Source organism: Sebastes fasciatus, chromosome 9 (genome assembly GCF_043250625.1).
Source record: "Sebastes fasciatus isolate fSebFas1 chromosome 9, fSebFas1.pri, whole genome shotgun sequence".
In the NCBI taxonomy this organism is placed as follows: Eukaryota; Metazoa; Chordata; class Actinopteri; order Perciformes; family Sebastidae; genus Sebastes; species Sebastes fasciatus.
In genome coordinates this window covers 35,033,927-35,061,303 of record NC_133803.1, presented here as the reverse complement: position 1 = coordinate 35,061,303, position 27,377 = coordinate 35,033,927, and the positions used below count along the sequence as shown (strand labels likewise).

Here is a 27,377-nt window from a genome sequence, read left to right as displayed (position 1 = left end):
TGTCGCAATTGAGTTGTTTGTTTCCTGTGGCCTTTAATAAATGTCAGTTTTACATCTGACTACAGCAGCTTATACTCTTCTCTTAACCCTAGACTAACAGGGACGTAACATAGACGGGGGGCTCGTCCAGGATAAAAAAATAAGTCCTGTGAACACAAGGAGGGACAAATGATAAATGCTGAACATAAATGCAAAGCGTTATTGGCATTTTGATTTGACCATTTATCGGTGGGTGCTTCCACATGGCTATTCGTCTCAACCAACGTTGGGTATCAAGAACAACAGGTTCCAATTTCCAATATTCCTCCCAGCTATTGGACACTATTATAAAATCAGGGAGTGAATCTTTCAGCCATGTTTTACTAGATCTACTTCTCTCATGTTCTACTTCTTAAATTCCACAGTGGAGTCCAATATGACGTCAGCAGCGAGAAATAGAAAGACGGGCACACACCAGCCACCCATACCATGCTAGAAATGCATCTGTTTGAAACACTGCCAGCCTAAATGTGTCCTATGAATGACCCATGAATATATACAGAGGGATATCTGATTACACAAAGAAAGCAAAATCATTATTCATTAATCAAAGCAGATTACTGTATGCCACCCCGATCAGGAGTATGTTATATCACTGCCATTTATCTGCGTTTTAACTTTTAACTGCTGCATGTCTTATTTCATATATTAGATGCATTATGTAAAGCACTCTGAATTGCCGTTGTGCATGAATCATGCTTTGTAAATAAACCTTCCTTGTCCCTGTGTTGTAATGTGTTGCACACACAGTCCATCCTGCACCGGTGTAGATTACAACTACCAGAGAGATATTTTGGAGCTCTACTTGACCGAGGCCTGAAGAATATAAGAGGATGTTACCGCATGAGGGAATGTGGGCCTAATAGCGAGATGGTGCGAATAGAGAGCGCCATAAATAGCCTACGAGAGCTGCCGTCTGAGCTGGAGTCTGCCCACCAAATATCGACAGTCCACACCAGTATTCACAAAGGGCTAAAGGTCCCACTGCAGCTATTAAGCTGCCTTCACATGGTAAGAAATGTGCTCTTCGGGCACCGAGCCTAGAGGCAGCAGGTATACTATGTCACCAAAAGGAACGCCAGTTGCAGCTGTTCTCCTTGGTTGCACTTTGAAAGGTCAGTGGCAGCAGGTCAAAGTTGAAATCATTTCAACTTTGAACTCGGTGGCGATTTCAAGCGATGCGTCACACCAAGGTCAGCGCTTCCTCCTGGTCGGGTGGCACCGGTCTCCCCGTAGGAAAACAATGGCACAGCCAGCGTAGAGACATTTCTACCGCTGATCATGTGGGCGGCTTTACCGTTAAGGCTGGCCCACACTAAAAGATTTCTCAGATCATAACAGAGTTGGAAAATGTGAGAGAGCCCACACATAACGACATGTTCTGGTAGATCTAACAGTTTTGTTCCTATAGTGTGTGGTGAGCAACAATTTGGCCAAAACAGCACACCGCATACTAACACATTCATTCATCATCAACAACAAGAGTCACCACGAAAAAAATTAAATCCCGCAAAATCTCACGCGATCAAATGTGGCTTCAGTGTAAACAAACACGGAGGACCACGGGCAGGAAGAATTATCAGTTCTTTCACTACTTTGTACTTAAATCAAAGAAAAAATGAGAATAAAGGATGAAGTCATGAAGACACGTTAAATAATCAACAAGTTGCTCCTCCATTACTGAGCTCCATCTTACTACTACTTTATGCTCACATTTAGCAATAGCTCATACATTGGCCGCCATGATGGTGGTTGTTGTCCTTCCTTCTTCAGTCAGCTTGGTTCTCAGTTGGCTATCGTTCTTTCCCACGTGACTGTGTCATCGTCTGTCCTCGAGGTTCCCCACACACAACCGGATATCCCATCGGAAATATTGATGTTTAATAATTACGATTTGAAATCTGTACGTCCAGGATGGACTTCAGAGCCGATCGGGGGACGTAAAAAACACTCTTAACATTCCTTACACCACAAGAATATCTGAAGATCATCTTTTCAACCATTAAAAAAAAAAAACATCAGGGTTTTGCTGACGATTGTTGGTCTTGCATTAGTCACACACACACACGTTGGCTTGACTGATGATTTCATTGGCTTTTAAAACCCATTCAGGTTGTTTTATTCTTTGTATTCAGACACAACGGGGTCTGGTTGAACATTTAATGTAATCCTGTCTGCAAAACAGCGTCAGCATGTATTTTGTGAATGATGGATATGACCATCTGAAACAAACAAAAACATTCAGTTACGCTGATTAACAGTGGAGGTCATGTTAGCGATGACTCTGTGTGCCTACAGCTGATTGTGTCTTGCTCAGTGACACTTCAGCAGCATTCAGCACTTGAGAGACGCATTACAACATGAAGGCTTGAACCTGGATCCCCTGACTGGTGGACGGTGGAGCCAAAACAACCCGGGCCGAACTGCTGAATTACTCACGTCTCTCAATATGTGGTTAAAAGGACCATCTACTAATTAAACTATGGGACTTTAAAAGGAAAACAATGTTTTACAAAATGGTGGTGGAATAAAGAGCATCTTACATCAGTTGACTATAATCCTAACACACACACACACACACACACACACACACACACACACACACACACGCGCGCGCTTAAAATAGAATGGAATTTCTAATTATCAACAAATACTTGTCAGTCCGACTCTGCATGCTAAAGGTCACCTCTCTCTTTGGCGTGACTCGTTCACTCACACTCAACGTAATCTAAACTTAAACGTGTGTGTGTGTGTGACTGTTGCTGTCCATGTCAGTGCTCAGTTAATGCATTACATAAAGCAAGTTTAATCCTGACACGTGACTCCCAGTGTGACCTGATGAGCAAAGACATTGTGTACATATCTCAGGCTGCAGCATTAATCATGTACTATGTACTGTCATGATTAGACTTTCAAAGAGCTGTGAGAGTAGTGATATACAACAAACAGCCAGGGTTACCACTAATGGCATTATGAAGCAACTTTACATCCATGAATGCAACGGCATTAGAGTGAAAACCGGATCGGACCGATTTTACTGTCTTCCAGAAGCTGGAGCAGGTTCAGTTTTACAACTGGCATGGTCATTTCCAAAAGGGGTCCCTTGACCTCTGACCTCCAGATATGTGAAAGTAAATGGGTTCTATGGGTACCCACGAGTCTCCCCTTTACAGACATGCCCACTTTATGATAACACATGCAGTATAAATGTGTTATTGTCTCTAATTCTAAAATGATGTGTTTTGAATATTTCTGCATACTGGGGTCCCTAAACAGTGTTGAATTACATAAATTGGGTATCACTGTAAAGCTGAGACTCTGGTGGATCCAATGAGCCCAACTGTGTTCATGTGTGATGATGTTAGTCCCCATAGGAGACTTTTCATTGACTCACTGTATAAAATGACCTGTGGTGACCTCTAGGATAATCACAGCCTCATGAAACTTTACAGCCACAAACTAGAGACCTAGAGCATTCAGAGGATGGATGGATCAGACTAGAGACCTAGAGCATTCAGAGGATGGATGGATCAGACTAGAGACCTAGAGCATTCAGAGGATGGATGGATCAGACTAGAGACCTAGAGCATTCAGAGGATGGATGGATCAAACTAGAGACCTAGAGCATTCAGAGGATGGATGGATCAAACTAGAGACCTAGAGCATTCAGAGGATGGATGGATCAGACTAGAGACCTAGAGCATTCAGAGGATGGATGGATCAAACTAGAGACCTAGAGCATTCAGAGGATGGATGGATCAAACTAGAGACCTAGAGCATTCAGAGGATGGATGGATCAAACTAGAGACCTAGAGCATTCAGAGGATGGATGGATCAAACTAGAGACCTAGAGCATTCAGAGGATGGATGGATCAGACTAGAGACCTAGAGCATTCAGAGGATGGATGGATCAAACTAGAGACCTAGAGCATTCAGAGGATGGATGGATCAAACTAGAGATCTAGAGCATTCAGAGGATGGATGGCTTTCCTAGCTAGAATGACAATAAGGGGGTTTCTGAGCAGTTTACGTGCTCGTCATCCAATCGCCGAAAAATGCAATTCTTGCAGAAATCTCACAAATCACAGCATGGCTTTTTCTCTGGTGTTCCTCAAGGTCTTGGTGTCTTAATGTGGTATTTTGGAGGATTATTGATCATTTTTATTAATTCTTCAGTGGTAAACAATGGTTAAATTTAGCACCAAATCTGTGTAACAAATGGAATCAACCCAAAAATTGCTGCAACAACTTATGAGACATAATAGAGCATGAGGATGACCATCACACACTTATATCATAATGTTCTATGCACTTATACACTTTCACAATTTATTTGAATTAATTGATTATCCTTTATTTCTTATTAATGAGAAGAACAACTTGACACACAGTGCTGAGCTGCATCTCAAATAATAGTCATTTAAGTAAAAAAGTCTAAATTCTCTGATTCCAGCTTCTTAAAGCTGAAGTAGACGAGACTGGAGCAAATATGATTAAAAAAAAGTTATTTTTACAAAACGGTCGTTATATTCTGAAATGTTATTATGGAATTTTTGCCCGATGAGTCATACTGCATACTGCCACTTTAAATGTGAATATGTTCTGGTTTCTTTCCTCCTCTATGACAGCAAACTGAATATCTTTGAGTTGTGGACAAAACAAGACATTTGAGGACGTCATCTTGGGCTTTAGGGAAATACTGATCGACACTGGTCTATAAAATGTCAGAAAACAAACAACTAATCGATTAATGGAGAAAATAATCGACAGACTAATCGACAATGAAAATACTTGTTCGTTGCAGCCCTAGTGTGAACAAGACATTAGTGGACTGACAAAAAGCTTCACTGCGGCTATGAGTGATGTGGTTGTTCAGCCTTTCAGAGGAAAATGGTAAATTGCAACTAATGACAGCGGTTATTACAGGAAGGCAAAGACATCACCAGAGAAACACAGTCTCAGGGTTTTACTGAGTACATCTTTCAAAACAAGAAAACATAAACAGATTGCTTTTAAGATAAGACCAGGCAGTCTAGGAAGTGTGTGTTTACATTGAAGCCAACAGAGAGAAATAGACATTTTTCGCAGTTGTATAAATACATTTTTAATTTGTAAGTCAAAGTGAGGGAATGTGTTCGGGTTAAGACATCCAGACCCTTCCAAACATCTCAAAGTCAACGGTCAGCGGTTGATTAAAAGCCACCCTTCTTGGGGTTTCCTGATAATAATCTAAAAATGGCTATTTTACGTCATAACAATGAGTGAGGCCTGATTCAGCCACACCCACCTCTCCCAGTCCACTTCCCTTCTCCTTCATGACACAATGAGCTGCCCACATGACCACATTTCAAAACAGGATGCTGAAGTGCATCTATATGGTGCAGCTAGAGTCTTGTGACATTGTGTTTGTGCAACTTCGCTTAATCTAAACTAAGATCAAAATCACATTTAAGTAATCAGATTACAGGCTAATTTTTCATGTGCATTGAGTTTGTAATGAAATAAAGGAGAGAGTGAGCATGACTCGGATGATGGAGCTGGAGCCTTTGATAACCTTGACCTCAAACAAGCTGCACATACTATAAACGAAGAGCAAGTAAGGAAGTCTGATTGGCTCCTGTGCAACATCAGATATCTAGCATTGTGTCAGGATTATGAAACGGCTAAATGAGTATGTTACACATCCTCACGGGCTGGGGAAGGAAGAGGTTATGGGGAAGAGAGAGAGGAAGACAATGGTGCAAACAAGGTCACAGAAAACTGATGTGTCCAACTTTCTGTCATAAGCAATAAGTTATTTCTGTACATGTTGAACAGTTTAACCGGGAGTAATTTCACTTTCAGCGTGTCTTTATTGCGTGACTTCATTGTAAAGTTTCAGGAGGGAGGTACTGTGCTTGTGAAACTGTTGGGTGGCAAACTGGTTCCTCTGTGACAGCGTCGTATCCTTGTCGTTCGCACGTGTAACCTAAACTGCTCACTCGCCAAACTCCAGTCATATCCTGTTTCACAAGCACCGAGGGCTGTCTCATTCACCCATCTCATTGTCGTCTCTGCCAGACAGTTGACAGAAGGGGGGACAAAACCACCAGCCTGATTTGCCACGCCAAATGAGTGGCAAATTAGGCACTGGGCGTGTTTCCACTATAGGAACTTAACGAACCATAACCTGGAGCTGCCCATAACCTGAACGTGTCCATCACCACTTCCCACAGCACAATCTGACATACTCAAATGTCTTGATTAGTCCGACCAAAATCCCGAAATATTTAGTTTAATATAATAGAAGACTAAGAAAAACAGCAAATATTCACATTAAAGAATGCAAAAAAATTAAAACGTACGCAATCAAGCTATTATTAAAATTGATTAATTGATTATTTTTTGTTGTTTAAATAATCTAATTGCTTTACAGACTGCGGGTTCAATATTAAACTGAATACCTTTGGGTTTTGTGCTTTCGGTCAAACAAAACTAGACATTTGAAGATGTCACCTTGGGGTCGGCTAAACTGACATTAGAATTTTTGATTATTTTCTGACATTTTACAGACAAAACGATTGATAAAAATGATGCATACGACATGTTGCATTGCACCCCTGAGAGTACATGGAAGTTGGATTTAGTTTCGCCTCCTGAGCAGGGCCAAAAAGTAATTCTGGTCCGGAAAGTGGGCAGAGAACAGTGGAAAGAAACCGCAGAAACGGTGACAATGACTAGCCGTTACAGGTTAAGTTACAGGTTAAGTTCCCTGAGTGGAAAAGGCCGAGCTGTGACTGCAAACTTGCAGTCCTTCAGGAGGTGGTAAATGTTCAATGAGTGTATTAAAACAATTTGAGATTAAATGTCTTCATTATAATCAAAAATGGTCATTCATTTCGTTGAGATTTCTCTGCTGAGTGACATCATATTTGTGTCACACTGTGTCTAGCACTTCTATGGTGTATTCGCCATCATCTAACGTCCACACTACCCAAGCTAATCCACTGTCCAGGTACGTTTCCTCTCTGACTGACTGAACGACACCGGGTTCCCTCTGGTGTTAAAGAAAGAACACCAACAAGTGGGACTTTTGGACCGATTCATTTTTTTAATGGCCAAATTGTGAATGATCTTCAGTCATTTGATGTCAATCTAATTGAGCATGTGCTTCACTTGTCAAAAAACAGACTGGGGGAAGAAAAGACGACAATCAAACCAGAAGCAAAGACGGCTGCAGCACAGACCTCAAATTGATCCACAGAAGGTGTTATGTGAATTTAAAGCAGAGAGTCACTTCATATCGTGCTCGAGTACAGCAGCAACACCACAAATACCCGTCACTGCCCTAAGACTTACTTAGTAAATGAAAGTTTCGTTTGCTCAGTGTGCTGAATACATGCAATGTCCCACTAACATAAAGGCCCTCTGTGTGCGTTGGCCATTACAGGCAATACCGGTGTCAGTTGATATCTTCCCCTTAATGTCCATGAAGAGTTTAAACCCACTGATGTATCTGCCGTAGTCAGGAGCTACTGCTGTCGGCACAATGACTGTAACATTATGGATTAGTTGTGTCCATGCAGCAGTATATCCCTGTAAGCTGGTTTTAATGGATCTCGGGAAAACAGCGGCAGCCGAGCACTTTAACAGCAGCAGCTGCATCTGACTTAGGAAAACACACATTTGGGTTTAGACTCATTAAAAGGCATTACTGGTGATAAAGAAACCTGGATCTCTGGTGAGGGTTTGGAGTCATTAAAGAACTTCTGTTTTGTTTTGTTTTGTGTCATTTCTTTCACTTTGCTTCTGTAGTTTAACTCGAGTCTCATCAGAGTACCTATCTGGAGATCACAGTGGCCCAAGTGACATCTATCAGACTAGTCTCTCCTGACTTACTGTACGTACCCTCTCTGAGTTAAAACTTTAGCCAGACATGTGTGATCAGACAGTGCCAAACTATGAATAAGCCTATTCAAGCCTATTATTGCTTAAGACCTCTGTCAACTATATCTGCTGCCATGGATACTAAATACTGTGTCATTTCTTACTCACTGCAAACAAGGGGTTTTCTGAACAGTTCATTTTATAATTATCAAGGTATATTTAGTCATGCCAGCATGTAAACTGTACATGTGATGTCAAACAATGATGCTTGGGAAGTGATAATTAGTGATAAGACGCTGACATTTTGGGAAATACTATGCTTCTTTATTGTCTTACACGTATTCAGAAGAGGAGGTCAATATCAGTTTTGTTTTGGCGCGTCCTGTGTGGTGATGGGGTGAGATTAGCCTGGCTCAGCAGAGGACAACTTTGAGCTTTGCTCTGTGAAATGTGCATTCAGAGATATCATAGTTACACGCTGTATTTAGGCTAACGCATGTGGAAACTGAAAATGAGCCATTGTGGTTTAGTTAACTATTTCTTGACCAACGACAGCTGCGCTCAGTGACTGTATGCAGTATCTCAGTGATGCTGTCCTCATAGTAAAGCTAGCGGTTTGTACTCTGCTGTACTTTAACAAAAGGTGACAGTTTTATTGAAGAAGACAAGCAGTTCTCCTCTGAATGGAGTTTAAGGAAATAGAAACTGCTGCTAAAAAATGCAGGTGTTCAGAAGAATGCTGGTTGTGTTAGGATTAAGGCTGCACGGTACTGGGAAAAACGGACATTGCAATTTTTATTTTTTGCAATATATATATACTGAATTTGCGATATGAAAAAAGACAGGAATATTTAATTTTGTAAGCGACATTTTAAAGTTAAATGCATCAACCTGGCGCAAAAATAAACGGCTAGATAACAATTTTGTGCTCTAGTAAACAATTTAATCATAAACACATTGGATGTATTGATATGAATGGTGATGACACGGCAAAAAAGTCACACCCACAAAGCGTGGATAACGAGATAGCCTCCATGTTTCAAGACGGGTTGAAACAAGACGTGGGTTGCTAATATCACCGCAGACCCCTCGCGCTGAGGACAGTCACACCGGCAGCCCCGTCAATCCCCGCAGGGAGCATTAAATCCACGGCCCCGGGAGGAGGCGAGGTCTGGGCGAGGGGTGCTTTAGGTAATTAATGGGAAACACTGGATTAGTCATGGGAAATGAGAACGGAGGGAGCTGTCATGCTACAAAAGTTATAGCATGACACGTTCCAGTTAATTTGCAGACATTGCACGTCCCGCGATGTGACTATTGCGCATGCGCACATCGCAATGTTGATGCTGAAATGATATACTGTGCAGCCCTAGCTAAGATAAAATGAGATAAGATAAAACTTAATTTACCCTGAGGGAAATTGATGTGACCTCCTGGTTAGCAGTCAGCCGGTGTCCCAGCAGCATTTACACAAGCTGGGAAAAAGCAAATGGAAGTATTTCTGCTCCGGATGCCCACTAATGTTAGCTGAAAGTGAGTCGTTATGCTGAGTTTCATTGTTCCATGAACAGATTGACAACAGATTGATAAACAGATTGCCTGACAGGCACAGCGGCTTTGTTTACAGGAATAATGCAACTAATGCTAATGTCATGAGGAAGGAAAGTCTCATCAAGCTCTTTAAGTGATGAGGTATTCTGACAAGTCCCCAGATAAATCATATTTAATAAATGAAGCACTTATGACAAGCGAAGCGAACAGAGAGAGAGAGAGAGAGAGAGAGAGAGAGAGAGAGAGAGAGAGAGAGACATTTTTATTTTGAAAGTCACAGTGAGGGGATGTGAACAGGTTAAGACCACATTCAGCACATTCCAAATATCTCAAACTTTGGTTTTCCTGATAATAATCTAAAAATGCTAATTTTACATCATACATTTTTGCACATTTTTTGCACATCGCAATGTCGATGCTGATACGATATATCGTGCAACCCTAGTTAAGACTTTTTTATCCTGTGGGAAATTGTAGTGACCTCCTGGTTGGCGGTCAGCTGGTTACGCAGCAGCATTTACACAAGCTGAGAAAAGACAAGACTGGCTTTTATTTGCTTATGTTATTAGGGTTACTGGGGCTGCACGATTACGACCAACATGATAATCACGATTATTTTGATCAATATTTAGATCACGATTATTTATCACGATAATTTATAGATTAGAGACAAAATATTTCTATTATAATTTCACATTTAAATACACAGAGCGCCGCTTTTTCTTTCATGTTGTGCTACATTCAAACCGTCAAATTATAAATGTTATCCTTTTATTTTGTTATTGTGTTCTATAGTGGTTATTTGCATAAAAACACACAATTCAAATGATTAGGTAATAAATTATAGTATTTTAATTTAATCTGTTATTTGATTTTATCCCTCTCTATTAGCTCCTTTATATTGCTGAGAACACCTGGATTTATTCAAGTTTCTAATCAAAAACTATATTTTACAAGATGACATTTGAACGCATCATGAGAGTTTTCTATGAGCGGAGCATTTTAAACGTCAATATTGCAATCGATCTTGTTCATTTAATTGTGGAAAGCCAAAATCGTGATCACGATTAATATTTGAATAATTGTGCAGCCCTAATGGTAGCTAGTGAGCAGAGTTAACAAAGGAGATGTTCATTATAAGTATTGTGGCCTTCCTATCTGCTCAACTGTAGACATGTTTCTGTTGTTCTGCATCATAATCGTACAGACAATGCCTGTTCTGTTTTGTTTGCAGATCTGTTAGGTGAGCCTACTTAAAGTGGGATGTGATAAGGAGCTCAGGCTGACAGCCAGGAGAACCCATTCGCTCTGTAAACTGGTCTGAGGTGGCACCGGAGAGAACGGAGAAACGGGACAGTACAGATTTGTGTCGACATGAATGACGACAATGTGGTTTATAGTACAGACCTGATGGGATGTCCCCATAATTAGCAGCACCCCTGGGCAGCTCCAGATCTCCCATTTGGGATGTGCTGGATTCACTGACCTTGAAATGAGAGGAAGGCTGGTGAAGGGCCAGATCTCCAAAATGCAGTTCATTCAACACGTTAGAAAGTCACATTCCTTCAACTAATCTGCAACTAAAGCAGCCTGTTTTCTAGGGGTGGGAAAAAACGATTTTGAAATTGACTTTTTAATGCCAGAATCAATATATTTGCTTCAATTGAATCTATGTGGAGGTTGAAGGAAGTTACCGCTTTAATTGTTGTAGTCAGAATAACATGATGTCATATCCGTTCCGTATCCGTCAACCAAAACAAACCTCAGCGAGCCGAAACGACCAAGTATAAAACGTCAGAGGGTCGTCGTGGATACGACCTGCACCCTCACATGCTAAATCCAGCGTGGTAAACACTACACATCCAGTAAAGAATGGAAACACTTTGGGTTTCACACATTGACAGGAAAAGCAGAGCTAGATAGAGCAGAGCTAAAGCTGCATGCTAACTCTGTCATGGACAGGAAACGTTATGGTATGGCGGTAACGTGGCGGTGAAGCCGGCCGCTGCTCTCGTCTCCGTGGTCAAATGGGCCGACGCTACGACTGTAGAGCACCCAGATACTGACATTAATGTTCTCTGCATTGAAACGGCCCCGATGGAGCTGACCATGGATGGATAAAGAGAACGGAGCTGACGGGAGAGCTAGAGACCACCTTGGAGAAGTTAAAGGAAGTAGACAAGTGGGACTACGGCCGCTTTTCAAAATAGGGTGTTAACAAAGGGAACTGTATCTACAAAACACATCTATGGAAATAAGATTGATGGATTATATTCACCAGAAGTATAAAACATTCCCTTATTTGTGAGGGAAAACTTTATTCTTTGATTTTTGGGTTACTGGAAAAAAAATAATAAATAATTCCTGTCAATGATCCTGATATATTTGACTTCAGGACATCTCTGACTACATACATGCTGAAAATCAAACATTTTTACTGGATTCATTATCATTGCTTAGAGATTTTCCAAAGTAAAAATCCCTAGAAGTGTTTGATTCTACTTTTTCCCATGGTCTAGTGTTAAAACAAGTTAACAAAAATTGCAATAAATCTTATTATCAAATCCCAATATTTGTAGAATCGCAATACATATTGAAATGGCACCCAAGTATCGTGATAGTATCGGATCTGGAGATAGGTGAATCGTCTCAGCCTTAGTGTTTTCTGCTTTTAGACAAAATCCAACAAATAAATAGTCGACCTTTCTTTGACATTTGTGTTCTTCACTTGAACACATTAGAAAGAAACTCAGTGCCTTATGTAGATGGATGTTATTACTCATCCCTGTTCCTCTCCACATCACCAGAAGTGTTAGTCAGCCACTGACGGGAATGTGTGAGGAATAGTAATGGTTCATTTAGGTTTGGTGGATTAGGTAGGATGATTACATGAGAGTGGGTAGAGAAAATGTCCTGTAAAAGGTCACAGGTTTGATTCAATCAACAGGTGAATGCACATCCCGTGACGGTCAAAGTGTCCTTGAGCAGGAAACTGGAGCTGGGGCCTGCTCACTGAGCTGGAGGAGGACACCAGCAAATGTCTAAAAGTAAGCACTCGACACAAGGTGTGGGGAAAAGTTTTGGCTATTGTCTGAATGGCAAAATGGCTTTGAGATGCCCACAGAGACTCGGTTAGACCATGTGGTAACCCTTTTCTGTATTTAAAATGAAAGAAAAATCATCCAATACAGCACAGCACCAGTTGCTAGAGCTCTGGAGTCATGAAATTAAAAATAAATAATACAATCACAACCACCAAACTTGCTCTTTCTTAAAATCACAAATGCAAACATACATACGTGCCATTTCAACTTCCTTTATCTGATGCAACTCATCAAATGACAGACATACTGTATGTAAATACTGTTCTGTATGGAGCTATTTGTATCACATGCTAATAACCATGCAGAGCAGGGACTAGATACCGAGAGAGAGAGAGAGATCAACCACATCCGACAGACACAGAAACAGGACAAGGAAGGAAGGAAGGAACATATTTCTATTGAGTATAATCAATTCCGAAAATGGGTTTGCCCAAAGTGAAAATAGCTTCTGTGACTGCTCTCTGACAGTCATTAGTGTTCAGTGTGTGCTCACACGAGCAGGAACTGGACTGGATGAAGGCTACTCATCCAACGTGTGGTTTGGACTCTTCTGTCTAAACATAGCAGGGCTGCTAACTCTGCTGACACACACACATCTGTGGAGCAACTCTGGAAAACACTGCTCATGTGATTAAAAACTTTTATCTTGGAAAGCATCAGAGAGAGAGAGAGAGAGAGAGAGAGAGAGAGAGAGATGAGAGGATAGACGGAGGAGAAAAGACTGAAATAAACTATGATTGCATTGTTGATTAATATGTTGATTAATTGATTAGTCGTTTGATTATAAAATGTCATAAAATGGTGAAAAATGTGGATCAGTGTTTCCCTAAAGCCAAGATGACGTCCAAAAAATGTCTTGTTTTGTCTCAAATATATTCAGTTTACTGTCATAGAGGAAAGAAACAAGAACATATCAACATAATTTTGACTATTTCTTTCTTAAAAAATGACTCAAACAATTAATCTAAATAGTTTGTGATTAATTTACTAATTGACAACTAATTGATTAGTCTGGAATAAGCAGAAATGTAGGTTATTCCAGAAATAAAAGACAGACAAAAGGAGCAGTTATCTCCTTCAAATATTGGGTTAACCTGCTCAAACATGTATTATAGTTTCTAAAAGGCTTCAGGGACACTGCTTTGTTAAACTTTGAGAGTGTGATGATGATTTTCATTATTGATTAGTTAATTTAATCACACACTGATCTATTGTTCAGTCAAAAAAACTAAAACAAACAAAGAACCTGCCAGGTAACTACAGTAACTACCAGGAGTCTTCAAACTAAAGATATTCAATCTATTTCTCATATTAATGACACAAAAAGAGGGAAAAACTGCAAATATTCGCATTTAAGAAGCTGTAAACCAGGTGAATGTTTGGTGATCTGGTTTGATAAATGCTTTTAAACGAATAATCAATCATCAGAGCTGTTGATCAATTAACTAATCGATTTCAGCTATACAGCAGTTAGCCTAGTTAGTGAGCATGATGCTGTTTACTGCTTTAGTTAATATAACTGCAGCAGGTCGTGTTTATTGTTCTACTTTCTTCTAGTTCCTGATGAAGGAACACAAACATTATAACCACATAAACATGTTACTAAAACGTCTCTTAAAACATGTTAACAACAACGTTACCTGGGTCAAGCGGTTAAAAACAAAAACAAACAAAGAGATAATTGTAGTAAAGAACCTGCCAGGTAACTACAGTAACTACAGTAACGACAGTAACCACAGTAACGACAGTAACGACAGTAACCACAGTAACCACAGTAACGACAGTAACGACAGTAACCACAGTAACGACAGTAACGACAGTAACGACAGTAACCACAGTAACCACAGTAACGACAGTAACCACAGTAACCACAGTAACCACAGTAACCACAGTAACCACAGTAACGACAGTAACCACAGTAACCACAGTAACGACAGTAACCACAGTAACCACAGTAACCACAGTAACGACAGTAACCACAGTAACCACAGTAACCACAGTAACCACAGTAACCACAGTAACCACAGTAACCACAGTAACGACAGTAACCACAGTAACCACAGTAACGACAGTAACCACAGTAACCACAGTAACCACAGTAACCACAGTAACCACAGTAACCACAGTAACGACAGTAACCACAGTAACCACAGTAACCACAGTAACCACAGTAACCACAGTAACCACAGTAACGACAGTAACCACAGTAACGACAGTAACCACAGTAACCACAGTAACCACAGTAACGACAGTAACCACAGTAACCACAGTAACCACAGTAACGACAGTAACCACAGTAACCACAGTAACCACAGTAACCACAGTAACCACAGTAACGACAGTAACGACAGTAACCACAGTAACGACAGTAACCACAGTAACGACAGTAACCACAGTAACCACAGTAACCACAGTAACCACAGTAACGACAGTAACCACAGTAACCACAGTAACCACAGTAACCACAGTAACCACAGTAACCACAGTAACGACAGTAACCACAGTAACGACAGTAACCACAGTAACCACAGTAACCACAGTAACCACAGTAACCACAGTAACCACAGTAACCACAGTAACGACAGTAACCACAGTAACCACAGTAACGACAGTAACCACAGTAACCACAGTAACCACAGTAACCACAGTAACGACAGTAACCACAGTAACGACAGTAACCACAGTAACCACAGTAACCACAGTAACCACAGTAACGACAGTAACCACAGTAACCACAGTAACCACAGTAACCAGTAACCAGAGTAACCGCAGTAACCGCAGTAACCACAGTAACGACAGTAACCACAGTAACCACAGTAACGACAGTAACCACAGTAACGACAGTAACCACAGTAACGACAGTAACCACAGTAACCACAGTAACGACAGTAACGACAGTAACCACAGTAACCACAGTAACCACAGTAACGACAGTAACCACAGTAACCACAGTAACCAGAGTAACCGCAGTAACCGCAGTAACCACAGTAACGACAGTAACCACAGTAACGACAGTAACCACAGTAACCACAGTAACCACAGTAACGACAGTAACCACAGTAACGACAGTAACCACAGTAACCAGAGTAACCACAGTAACCACAGTAACCACAGTAACCACAGTAACGACAGTAACCACAGTAACCACAGTAACGACAGTAACCACAGTAACCACAGTAACCACAGTAACGACAGTAACCACAGTAACCACAGTAACGACAGTAACCACAGTAACCACAGTAACGACAGTAACCACAGTAACGACAGTAACGACAGTAACCACAGTAACGACAGTAACCACAGTAACCACAGTAACGACAGTAACCACAGTAACCACAGTAACGACAGTAACCACAGTAACCACAGTAACTACGGTAACGACAGTAACCACAGTAACCACAGTAACGACAGTAACCACAGTAACGACAGTAACCACAGTAACGACAGTAACCACAGTAACCACAGTAACGACAGTAACCACAGTAACCACAGTAACGACAGTAACCACAGTAACCACAGTAACGACAGTAACCACAGTAACCACAGTAACCACAGTAACGACAGTAACCACAGTAACGACAGTAACCACAGTAACCACAGTAACCACAGTAACCACAGTAACCACAGTAACGACAGTAACCACAGTAACCACAGTAACCACAGTAACCACAGTAACCACAGTAACGACAGTAACGACAGTAACCACAGTAACCACAGTAACCACAGTAACCACAGTAACGACAGTAACCACAGTAACCACAGTAACGACAGTAACCACAGTAACGACAGTAACCACAGTAACCACAGTAACCACAGTAACGACAGTAACCACAGTAACCACAGTAACGACAGTAACCACAGTAACGACAGTAACCACAGTAACGACAGTAACCACAGTAACCACAGTAACGACAGTAACCACAGTAACGACAGTAACCACAGTAACCACAGTAACGACAGTAACCACAGTAACGACAGTAACCACAGTAACCACAGTAACGAGCAGGAGACTCCAAACTAAAGATATTCAATCTATTACTCTGGTTTTGTTTGTTATTATTTTGTATCTGTTTTTATTTATTTTTAAATTCGAAATAAAGTCTTTCATTCATTCATTCAAAGATATTCAATCTATTTCTCATATTAATGAAACATAAACAGGGAAAAACTGCAAATATTCGCATTTAGGAAGCTGATAAACCAGATGAATGTTTGATAAATGACTTTAAACGAATAATCGATCATCAGAGCTGTTGATCGGCTACTCCTGATAGCAGTTAGCCTAGTCAGTTAGTCAGCATGATGCTGTTTAGTGTGTTAATATCGTGTTTATTGTTGTTCTTCTAGTTCCTGATGAAGGAACACAACAAAAACACATTATAACCACATAAACATGTTACTAAAACCTCCTTCTAGATCAAACTTTAAGTTAGTTAACGTTACCTGGGTTACTAGAGAGGTTAAAAACAAAAACAAACAAAGAGATCATTGTGGGAAAGTAACAGGAGACTGTTTATCATATTAATGACACAAAAAACTGCACAAATATTCGCATTTAAGAAGCTGATGTTTGATAAATGACTTTAAACGAATAATCAATCATCAGAGTTGTTGACCAACTAATCAAAGTCCTAATTTAACGAGGAATAAAGTCGTATAAAGTCAGCTATATAGCAGTTAGCCTAGTTAATGCTGTTTACTGGTTAATATAACTGCAGCAGGTCGTGTTGATGTTCTACTTTCTTCTAGTTCCTGATGAAGTTTCACAAGCAAACACATTATAACCACATAAACATGTTACTGAAACCTCCTCCTAGATCAGACTTCAGTTAGTTAACGTTACCTGGGTTAGTTTAACCTACCGTAGAGGAGAGCGGTTAGACGGTTAGATGTTGTCCGCTGATGTGACTCTGAAGTCAGTCAGAGATCAGAGCGGTGAGTTCCTCCTCTAAACTCCTCCAGACTCCGGTCTCAGGTCGGTTCAACTCTCCGGTTCAGCCGTCCTTCGTCACCACAACGACGGAGGAAAGTTCAATAAATCCATCAGACTGTGTTCCCCGGTTCTAACTCAACCCGTAGAGTGTGTTTTAACTCCGGTTGGAGACTCTGAAGCTGTTTAAAGGACCGACTCTGTGTCCGTGTCTTCTGTCTTCTATCTGCTCTCAACGGCTCCAACGGCGCGGTGACGTCACGCTGCTGCTGCTGATTAGATGTGGGCGGGGCGAGACACACACACACACACACACACACACACAAGAGCACACACAGGAGCCCAGAAACCGGTTCAGGTGGCCTGGTTTCATAAAGGTGAGCTGTCAGTGTGAATACCTGCTAAAGAGAAAAAAAGTCGTAATGATACGAGAATAAAGTCATAACTTTACGAAAAAAAAGTCGTAATATAATGAGAATAAAGTCATAATATTACGAGAATAAAGTCATAACTTTACGAAAAAAAAGTTGTAATATAACGATAAAAAAAGTCGTAATATAATGAGAATAAAGTCATAATATTACGAGAATAAAGTCATAACTTTACGAAAAAAAAGTTGTAATATAACGATAAAAAAAGTCGTAATATAATGAGAATAAAGTCATAATATTACGAGAATAAAGTCATAACTTTACGAAAAAAAAGTTGTAATATAACGATAAAAAAAGTCGTAATATAATGAGAATAAAGTCGTAATGATACGAGAATAAAGTCATAACTTTACGAAAAAAAAGTCGTAATATAATGAGAATAAAGTCATAATATTACGAGAATAAAGTCATAACTTTACGAAAAAAAAGTTGTAATATAACGATAAAAAAAGTCGTAATATAATGAGAATAAAGTCATAATATTACGAGAATAAAGTCATAACTTTACGAAAAAAAAGTTGTAATATAACGATAAAAAAAGTCGTAATATAATGAGAATAAAGTCATAATATTACGAGAATAACGTCATAACTTTACGAAAAAAAAGTTGTAATATAACGATAAAAAAAGTCGTAATATAATGAGAATAAAGTCGTAATGATACGAGAATAAAGTCATAACTTTACGAAAAAAAAGTCGTAATATAATGGAATAAAGTCATAATATTACGAGAATAAAGTCATAACTTTACGAAAAAAAAGTTGTAATATAACGATAAAAAAAGTCGTAATATAATGAGAATAAAGTCATAATATTACGAGAATAAAGTCATAACTTTACGAAAAAAAAGTTGTAATATAACGATAAAAAAAGTCGTAATATAATGAGAATAAAGTCATAACTTTACGAGAAAAAATGTCGTAATATTATAAAAATAAAGTCATAACTTAACGAGAAAAAAGTTGTAATATTACGAGAATAAAGTCATAACTTAACGAGAAAAAATTCGTAATATAACGAGAAGAAAGGTTGTGATGTAATGAGAATAAAGTCATAACTTTACGAGAAAAAAAGTCGTAATATTACGAGAATAAAGTCATAACTTAACGAGAAAAAAGTCGTAATATAACGAGAATAAAGTCATAACTTAACGAGAAAAAAGTCGTAATATTACGAGAATAAAGTCATAACTTAACGAGAAAAAAGTCGTAATATTACGAGAATAAAGTCATAACTTAACGAGAAAAAAGTCGTAATATAACGAGAATAAAGTCATAACTTAACGAGAAAAAAGTCGTAATATTACGAGAATAAAGTCATAACTTAACGAGAAAAAAGTCGTAATATTACGAGAATAAAGTCATAACTTAACGAGAAAAAAGTCGTAATATAATGAGAAAAAAATTAGTAATATAATGAGAATAAAGTCATAACTTAACGAGAAAAAAAGTCGCAATATAAAGAGAAAAAAAGTTGTAATATAACGCGAATAATGCATAATATTACGAGAATAAAGTCATAACTTTACGAGAAAAAATTCGTAATATAACGAGAAAAAGGTTGTGATGTAATGAGAATAAAGTCATAACTTTACGAGAAAAAAAGTCGTAATATTACGAGAATAAAGTCATAACTTAACGAGAAAAAAAGTCGTAATATTACGAGAATAAAGTCATAACTTAACGAGAAAAAAGTCGTAATATTACGAGAATAAAGTCATAACTTAACGAGAAAAAAGTCGTAATATAATGAGAAAAAAAGTCGTAATATAATGAGAATAAAGTCATAATATTACGAGAATAAAGTCATAACTTTACGAAAAAAAAGTTGTAATATAACGATAAAAAAAGTCGTAATATAATGAGAATAAAGTCATAATATTACGAGAATAAAGTCATAACTTTACGAAAAAAAAGTTGTAATATAACGATAAAAAAAGTCGTAATATAATGAGAATAAAGTCGTAATGATACGAGAATAAAGTCATAACTTTACGAAAAAAAAGTCGTAATATAATGAGAATAAAGTCATAATATTACGAGAATAAAGTCATAACTTTACGAAAAAAAAGTTGTAATATAACGATAAAAAAAGTCGTAATATAATGAGAATAAAGTCATAATATTACGAGAATAAAGTCATAACTTTACGAAAAAAAAGTTGTAATATAACGATAAAAAAAGTCGTAATATAATGAGAATAAAGTCGTAATGATACGAGAATAAAGTCATAACTTTACGAAAAAAAAGTCGTAATATAATGAGAATAAAGTCATAATATTACGAGAATAAAGTCATAACTTTACGAAAAAAAAGTTGTAATATAACGATAAAAAAAGTCGTAATATAATGAGAATAAAGTCATAATATTACGAGAATAAAGTCATAACTTTACGAAAAAAAAGTCGTAATATAATGGAATAAAGTCATAATATTACGAGAATAAAGTCATAACTTTACGAAAAAAAAGTTGTAATATAACGATAAAAAAAGTCGTAATATAATGAGAATAAAGTCATAATATTACGAGAATAAAGTCATAACTTTACGAAAAAAAAGTTGTAATATAACGATAAAAAAAGTCGTAATATAATGAGAATAAAGTCATAACTTTACGAGAAAAAATGTCGTAATATTATAAAAATAAAGTCATAACTTAACGAGAAAAAAGTTGTAATATTACGAGAATAAAGTCATAACTTAACGAGAAAAAAGTCGTAATATTACAAGAATAAAGTCATAACTTAACGAGAAAAAAGTCGTAATATTACGAGAATAAAGTCATAACTTAACGAGAAAAAAGTCGTAATATAATGAGAAAAAAATTAGTAATATAATGAGAATAAAGTCATAACTTAACGAGAAAAAAAGTCGCAATATAAAGAGAAAAAAAGCTGTAATATAACGCGAATAATGCATAATATTACGAGAATAAAGTCATAACTTTACGAGAAAAAATTCGTAATATAACGAGAAAAAGGTTGTGATGTAATGAGAATAAAGTCATAACTTTACGAGAAAAAAAGTCGTAATATTACGAGAATAAAGTCATAACTTAACGAGAAAAAAAGTCGTAATATTACGAGAATAAAGTCATAACTTAACGAGAAAAAAGTCGTAATATTACGAGAATAAAGTCATAACTTAACGAGAAAAAAGTCGTAATATAATGGAATAAAGTCATAATATTACGAGAATAAAGTCATAACTTTACGAAAAAAAAGTTGTAATATAACGATAAAAAAAGTCGTAATATAATGAGAATAAAGTCATAATATTACGAGAATAAAGTCATAACTTTACGAAAAAAAAGTTGTAATATAACGATAAAAAAAGTCGTAATATAATGAGAATAAAGTCATAACTTTACGAGAAAAAATGTCGTAATATTATAAAAATAAAGTCATAACTTAACGAGAAAAAAGTTGTAATATTACAAGAATAAAGTCATAACTTAACGAGAAAAAATTCGTAATATAACGAGAAGAAAGGTTGTGATGTAATGAGAATAAAGTCATAACTTTACGAGAAAAAAAGTCGTAATATTACGAGAATAAAGTCATAACTTAACGAGAAAAAAGTCGTAATATAACGAGAATAAAGTCATAACTTAACGAGAAAAAAGTCGTAATATTACGAGAATAAAGTCATAACTTAACGAGAAAAAAGTCGTAATATTACGAGAATAAAGTCATAACTTAACGAGAAAAAAGTCGTAATATAATGAGAAAAAAATTAGTAATATAATGAGAATAAAGTCATAACTTAACGAGAAAAAAAGTCGCAATATAAAGAGAAAAAAAGTTGTAATATAACGCGAATAATGCATAATATTACGAGAATAAAGTCATAACTTTACGAGAAAAAATTCGTAATATAACGAGAAAAAGGTTGTGATGTAATGAGAATAAAGTCATAACTTTACGAGAAAAAAAGTCGTAATATTACGAGAATAAAGTCATAACTTAACGAGAAAAAAAGTCGTAATATTACGAGAATAAAGTCATAACTTAACGAGAAAAAAGTCGTAATATTACGAGAATAAAGTCATAACTTAACGAGAAAAAAGTCGTAATATAATGAGAAAAAAATTAGTAATATAATGAGAATAAAGTCATAACTTAACGAGAAAAAAGTCGTAATATAATGAGAAAAAAATTAGTAATATAATGAGAATAAAGTCATAACTTAACGAGAAAAAAGTCGTAATATAATGAGAAAAAAATTAGTAATATAATGAGAATAAAGTCATAACTTAACGAGAAAAAAAGTCGCAATATAAAGAGAAAAAAAGTTGTAATATAACGCGAATAATGCATAATATTACGAGAATAAAGTCATAACTTTACGAGAAAAAATTCGTAATATAACGAGAAAAAGGTTGTGATGTAATGAGAATAAAGTCATAACTTTACGAGAAAAAAAGTCGTAATATTACGAGAATAAAGTCATAACTTAACGAGAAAAAATTCGTAATATAACGAGAAAAAGGTTGTGATGTAATGAGAATAAAGTCATAACTTTACGAGAAAAAAAGTCGTAATATTACGAGAATAAAGTCATAACTTAATGAGAAAAAAGTCGTAATATAATGAGAAAAAAATTCGTAATATAATGAGAATAAAGTCATAACTTAACGAGAAAAAAATTCGCAATATTACGAGAATAAAGTCATAACTTTACGAGAAAAAAAGTCGCAATATAACGAGAAAAAAAGTTGTAATATAACGAGAATAATGCATAATATTACGAGAATAAAGTCATAACTTTACGAGAAAAAATTCGTAATATAACGAGAAAAAGGTTGTGAAGTAACGAGAAAAAAATTCGTAACATAATGAGAATAAAGTCATAACTTAACGAGAAAAAAAAGTCGCAATATAACGAGAAAAAAAGTTGTAATATAACGAGAATAAAGTCATAATATTACGAGAATAAAGTCAGAACTTTACGAGAAAAAAGTCATAATATTACGAGAATAAAGTCATAATTTAACGAGGAAAAAAGTTGTAATATAATGATAAAAAGTCGTAATATAATGAGATTAAAGTCATAACTTAACGAGAAAAAAAGTCGTAATATAACGACAAAAAGGTTGTGATATAATGAGAATAAAGTCATAACTTTACGAGAAAAAAAGTCATAATATATGTATATGTATATGGTTGCTACCAATTACCGCCCACCAGCCGGAGCACAGCCAATAGGAACACTCTCTCTCTCTGAAATGACCTGTGATTGGTCAAAGTCTCCCGTCACGGGCTAGAAGTTGTAAAGCCTGAAAACAGAGCCATGAGGAGGAGCACTAGTCTAGTTTTCTCCCAGAACACTTGAATTACAACATGATGAAGGTTACTATGGAATTTTTGCCCAATTATGCCAACAACGTGTTGCCTACTGAAGTTTTAAATAATGTTCACTTCTTATGTGAAAAACAAAACCTCACAAGTTCCCTTTGACAGCAGCATGAGCAACCTCTAAGACCCCTTTGGCAGCTCAGACAGGCCACAAATCTAGTTTTCTCAAAAGGAATAATTTGACATTTTGTGAAATACGCCCCTAGTTCACCTCTTTCTGTTTCCATGAGTAAGATGGGAAGATGATCGATACCACTCTCTTGAAGCTAGGAAGGAGTATCCCTCCAGGAATATTTGTCATCCCAGTGATCAGGCTGACGAGTTCGTCGTCTCTTTGTTTGCTAGATTAGGCTAACAGCAAACACAGTGCCTGTCATCACTCTGTAAACAGAGAGAGACCAGTTACACCTGTTAACCTCCAGTGGGTGTGGCACTAGGCCTCTTTATTTAATTCATTCTGAATTCCTTCCACTTTCATTGTCTCTGTTTTTTCCTGTTTCACTTGTTTGTATCCGACGCTTCAACAGCAGAGCAGCAGGGTCCAAACAGGAGTCACCCAGATGGCAGTTGGAAGTCGGAGGTATGTGTTGTTTGTGATGGGTATGGGGTCTCCAAACAGCCGGGGGCCAGTCCCCAGGCTGTCCTCTCTTTTAATGACCGAGGCCAAGACAAAAGGGTCCAAGGGGGTCTGCTGTGTGCAGGTCTGGAGGCTCAGACCCACAGCTGGTCACCCCCCCACGGAAACAAAGGACACCAAGCCTGCAGCTCATAAATAATAATCTTAAAGTTCACATAAGATTATAGGCTCCACGTGCACACACGCTGAAGTCTGCCTGAGTTGTGTTCTCACCGGCCGTGTTTCCATTCAATTGTTAAGCGAATTAAAATAAAATAAAATAATGTGAATTAGGTGCATCAACTGGTTTGGAGCAAAGGTGTAGTTTCATCAGAAAAGGGATAGGCTGCGCTTTATGGCTGTAATCCGCCAGTAAACAGAGTAGAAGAAGAAGTAGAGGTTGAGTTAAATACTGACTTAACTCAACTGTACAATCATTTGTGCAATAATTCAACTCAACATTTATATTTATTTTATTGTAAGGGAAGTTGGAAATTATTTTGGAATAAAGTTGAAAAGTGGATCTCAGTTTACAAATCAAATTTCTATATTTGTCCTTTATCCATAATGTTTGGTGATTTAAGGTTTGGTGACAACATCATCATTGTGATGATGGGGAAAGCATATATATATATTTAAAGCTACAAAAAGATTAAACACTGAATGTTTCAAAATGTTTTTGAAACATCACTGGGTTCTTGAGAAAGATGTCAACAGGAATAAAGAACATAATCTACTTTTTGAACTTTGATTCAGGGTGAAGATTGGAGTTAAACAAAAATTAATAAATAAATAATGTAGATAAAAGTCAACTAAAGGGATGTAAATATGTCCTTTTTTGGCTGTATTATAGAATAGATAATTGTGTTTTTTTTAATGTTTTTTTATATGTTGTTGCTGCTGTCTTTATGTCCCTTTACAAGTATGTGTATGTATTCCTTTAACCTTAAATAAAATTTTTAAAAAAAATACTGCATTTATACTGTACATTTCAAGAAATACTCTTAATTAATTATTATTTATACCATTCTGGCATTTATATTTAACACACTTCATAGATCCCACTTCTCAGCATTTTGTATTTATTTATTTATTTGCACTGTGGTTATATGCTATAAATTGCATGTCGTAATGCAAATATTTGTACATATTTCTTATATTCTCATTTCTTATTTTTAATTTTATTCCTTACTTATATTTCTTTAGATATATTGTGTTTATATTGTAGCATTCGGTACATAATTTACATGTTACATACAACTTTATTTCTATTTTCTTACATTTCTTAATGTCTATATAAGAGCAACTGCAACTGTGTTTTCAATTAGGCAAGTTTTAATAGTTCTTTCATGTCAGCTGGTATTGGCCATGTTTCATGTTGTCCGGAGATGAAGACAATATATATATATATATACTGTATATCTGGGATGATGCCGACAGCAGAAACAGCTGATCAGTCATGTGAGTTAAATGTTAAATGTTTGCGTCAGAGTTTATTCGGTTAAAGTAAAAACCACAATTGAGGAAGTTTTATCGACTTTTGTCGTCTCCATACAGCTTTTCTAATGTGACACTTCAAAATGTGCATAAAATACGTCAATAGAAACATGGCTTCTGTTGTCTCTCTCCAAACTGCTCAACAACAGGAGATCAAACTTGTGTTTCCAGACTCCTGTTGGATAATGACTGAGACTCCAGGTCTGTTGTCTTGATGGTACAGATATCTCTATGGGAGTAAAGCGAAAAAAACAAACAAACTGACAACTAGTCACATGTCATCGTTGGAGGCAAAGATATGTGGTGGAGCAGTGAACAAAGCTGTGAAAAAGGTCTCCTAGTAACCAAACTGCAGCAATCGAAGCCAAATGCAGACTTTGTTTGCAGCCAAAACAAACTTATTGTTGAGTTCACCGTTACCTAATACATCCTTTCATACAACTGGTCAACAATGCCATGTTGTTTTTACTGTAACCTCTTTGCTCCTAAAGGAGTTTTCAAGAGTTATATAGATGTACTTAAAGTGAACTTTAGCGCTGGCGAGCCAAGATGGAAATGACAGTGTTTTTCCACTTTTTGCCTCCTCCGGGCATCTCCTCCCCGTTAATCCTCCAGCTGCAATAAGTACACATACAGAAGCCACGTGCACAACGTGTTGCATTTAGCAGCCACTGTCAAGAACATGTAACATTTAATTTCATTTAGTTTACTGCAGGGCTAAAAGGGTAAGGCTGGGGATATTCTATATTTTTCTTATTGTCAACAAATCCCATGAAAAGACCTAAACCAGACTCTAGTATTGTCTTATGCCATAGAACTCATTTGTTGTTTCTACATCGTGCTGCTGTAATTACACACTGTAGTGCACCGAATGTGTATTAATCCGCTGTTGAAAATAGTCCTAACAAATGTACTATTTCTGAGCCTTTTAAAAAAAAAAAAACAACTATATATTTGTGATTTGATTTTAAAGATTTACGTCGTCAGCAACAACCAATGGGCTAGGGACTGCGTGCCACAGGACAGGTAAGTCAGAAAGTGTTGAGAATCGTTTATTTATTAATTAATTAATTAATTAATTAATTAATTAATTAAACTTTAATATTTGTTATCTTTATAATTATTATAATTATAATTATAATTATAATTATTATTATTATTATTATTATTATTATTATTTTTATTTATTTTTTAATTAATCAACATTTCAGTTTCTACCTCGATGTAAATGTGCCAGATCTGTAGTCCCTGGGCAGGTTATTACAAATTAGAAATATTATCAACACAATGCTTCAGCAAGCACTACAGTACAACTTAATATAATACAATACCATAAAATACATAAATACATTACAAAAGAATGAAAGAGCTAAAAGAAAACCATGTTAGCCTACAGAAGCAGGCTAATGTTTTTGTCCCACTTGGGTTGCCGTATATTTCCTATATGTGATTAGAATGAATCAATATTTACTGTATTAACCTCTACAGCCCTTTAGGGTGCTGGAAGGTTCTCCTAGACAGACAGACCCAGAATAACTGAAGAAGAGCTCCACAACTAGCAGGTCTATCTGCATGATCTTGGTCTCTATGGAGAGGTAAGACCTCAGAGGATTCATCCCCAGTGTCAGTAACATGGTGACTGGTACTCTGCCGGAGTAAATTGTGATGAAGCAAAGGAAAAATCCACATTTTTATCCTCTCCTAAAATGTTTTTCTAGATCAGACAGTGGATAACACCATTATAGCAACGATGCCGTGCACAGAGACGCCCATTTGGCCCATTTGGCACACTGGGATACCCAAAGTGTGCCAAATGGGTTTTCTACCTCTTGAAAGGGAATCTGGCTCTAAATTCCTCCTGATATCCACTACAGGAGGCTATGGGCACACAATGGAGCCTTTAACCATCACATTTACCCTGTGCATCATCACATTATACCATTGTGCATCATCACATTATACCATTGTGCATCATCTCATTTTACCA

The 27,377-nt window shown here is 37.1% G+C and overlaps 1 protein-coding gene across 3 annotated transcripts in view; it reads right to left on the bottom strand.

Annotated features, from left to right (window-relative positions):
* b3gnt2b (UDP-GlcNAc:betaGal beta-1,3-N-acetylglucosaminyltransferase 2b) overlaps positions 1-17,724 on the bottom strand; it is a 36,578-nt gene extending 18,854 nt beyond the window's left edge. For 2 of the 3 annotated variants that reach the window (XM_074647432.1, XM_074647430.1), the window contains exon 1: positions 17,423-17,724. The gene's annotated coding sequence lies outside the window, so the exon portion shown is untranslated. Of the gene's footprint in view, positions 1-17,403 lie in introns of all 3 variants that reach the window. The other variant, XM_074647431.1, reaches the window with a different exon arrangement.
* Positions 17,725-27,377: the final 9,653 nt, after the last annotated feature.